Genomic DNA, 2757 nt, shown 5'->3' with positions numbered 1-2757 from the left:
TCCTGGATTAGGGGGTGTTCGGATAGCCGGACTATACCTTCAGCCGGACTCCTGGACTATGAAGATACAAGATTGAAGACTTCGTCCCGTGTCCGGAAGGGACTTTCCTTGGCGTGGAAGGCAGGCTTGGCGATACGAATATGTAGATCTCCTACCATTGTAACCGACTTTGTGTAACCCTAACCCTCTCCGGTGTCTATATAAAACGGATGGTTTTAGTCCGTAGGACAATCATACCCAACAACAATCATACCATAGGCTAGCTTCTAGGGTTTAGCCTCTCCGATCTCGTGGTATATCTACTCTTGTACTACCCATATCGTCAATATTAATCAAGTAGGACGTAGGGTTTTAACTCCATCGAGAGGGCCCGAACATGGGTAAAGCTTCATGTCCCTTGCCTCCTGTTACCATCCGGCCTAGACGCATAGTTCGGGACCCCCTACCCGAGATCCGCTGGTTTTGACACCGACATTGGTGCTTTCATTGAGAGTTCCTCTATGTCGTCGCCATCAGGAAGGATGCCTCGCCCCGTCTTTAAAGACGGCACCGTTGCTAAGGGAGCTTTGGCTGTCGGCCAAACCCTCCGGCTAGGTGGTTTTCTTATGACCGCCTATTCGGCTTCTGCGCCAACGATGACCTCTCGAGCCATCAAAAACAAGCTTCATGTCAGCTCGGAACTCACTGAGAAGTTAGATCCAATGGAGCTCTCCTCAATAAATGAGCTCTTGGATCGCATCGCCGCCCTGGGAGTCGCTACGGATTACGACCAGATTGGGCCTAAACCCGATTTGAGAGAGATTAACTCTCCCCAATTCACCCCTCACGTTGTCGTGGTAGAGGTATAGTGCGGCGACTCATCATATATCTTAAGGACTAGCTACGTCCGGATTCCCGATCCCTCCAAGCCAGATACCCGCGGAGTGGAGGATATCACTCAAGACCTGAACTTAGAGTCAGGCGACGGGCTGGATTCATTGGAAAGCATCAAAGAATCCAAATTTTCGAGTTCGGAAATTCCTCGGCCTCTGATCCTCACATGGGGTGAGGCTTCGGTTTTAATTCCGCCCACCCACCCGAACATAAGCGATCTATCCCAAATTAGGCAAGAGCCCGATGAAACAGTACATCATTACTGGGCTAGATTCCTCCTGGTTAAGAACAGGATAAAGGACTGTCATGAGGAAGACACAATCTCAATCTTTTGCAATAATTGCACGGACAAGGGAATCCTCAACGCCATAAGTCACCGTGATATTACACACTTCGCTGACTTGGCGTCCATCGTACGAAAGTACTGTGCGATGGAAAGCACCTGGAAAACTAAAATAAAATTTTGGGATGATCCGGCCCTGAATACAAACCCAGTCCGAAATAAAAGGGTGCATCATCGCCAGACACCCGGGTCAAACACCAAAAAGCAAAAACCCTCTACAGGGCATGGAACCGTACTGGAAGGATGGCTTAATGGACCATGTAAAATTCATAGTACAGAGGACGCCACACCAACTCACAGCCTTAGAGCATGTTGGATACTCTAGCAGGTGGCCAAAATTGGCGAAAATCTCCTAATTCCAGAGGCCATAGAAAGCCACCCTAGAGACACCAATACGGTATTAACAGTCTTCGAGACTTTTGCATCAAATAATATGCGAAAAAGGACACTCCGCAGCCTTGCCGAAGTCTACGAAGTAGCAACAATAAACCCATGGAGTGACACGGCTATTACCTTTAACGCCAGTGATGAACCTAATTTCCGAACAGCCCGAGCACCAGCCGCATTGGTCCTCAGTCCAATAGTGGACGGCTTTCGTCTTACCAAGGTACTCATGGACGGCGGCAGCGGATTGAACCTCATTTATGAGGAAACCCTTCAAAAAATGGAAATAGACTGGAACCGCATTGAGCGAAGCAGCACAACCTTTAGAGGAATAATCCCTAGTCGGGAAGCGCGTTGTACAGGCAAAATCACACTAGATGTGGTGTTCGGCACGCCGGATAATTACAGGTCCGAAGAGATCATGTTCCATGTGGCTCCGTTCAGCAGCGGTTATCACGCTCTGCTAGGGCGGGAAGCGTTTACAATCTTCCAAGCAATACCCCATTACGGGTACATGAAGTTCAAGATGCCCGGGCCTAACGGGATCATCACTCTCGCTAGTGATCCGGACATAGCACTCCGCGCCGAAAACAAGACAGCCGCACTGGCCCTCGAAGCACTATCCAAAGCCCTAGCGGCAGAGGAACTGACTGCGCTGCGCTCAATGGTGAATAGGGACGATGTGGTACTCGACAAAAGATCCAAGTCCACCTCCTTTAAACCGGCGGATGAAATATTCAAATTCCAAGTCCATCCAACGGACTCCAATAAAACAGCTTCCATCGGGGCATAGTTAAACCCTGATGTAGACGCCGCACTGCGAGAGTTCCAACGAGAGAACTGGGACATTTTTGCCTGGCACCCTTCAGACATGCCAGGAATCCCACGCAGGCTGGCCGAGCACAGCTTAAATATCCAAACAGGATTCAAACCTGTCAAACAGGCTCTTCGGTGTTTTTCCGAACCTAAGAGACAGGCCATGGGAGAGGAGCTAGCAAAGCTATTGGAGGCCAGATTCATCAGAGATATAAAACATCCGGAGTGTCTAGCAAACCTGGTGATGGTACCAAAGGACAAATTCTAGCGCTTGTGCGTTGATTTTAAATACCTTAACAAGGCTTGCCCAAAGGATCCCTTCCCCCTCCCCCCGCATCGAT

This window comes from Triticum urartu, chromosome 7 (genome assembly GCF_003073215.2).
Source record: "Triticum urartu cultivar G1812 chromosome 7, Tu2.1, whole genome shotgun sequence".
Taxonomy (NCBI): Eukaryota; Viridiplantae; Streptophyta; class Magnoliopsida; order Poales; family Poaceae; genus Triticum; species Triticum urartu.
This window is presented reverse-complemented; position numbering follows the sequence as displayed.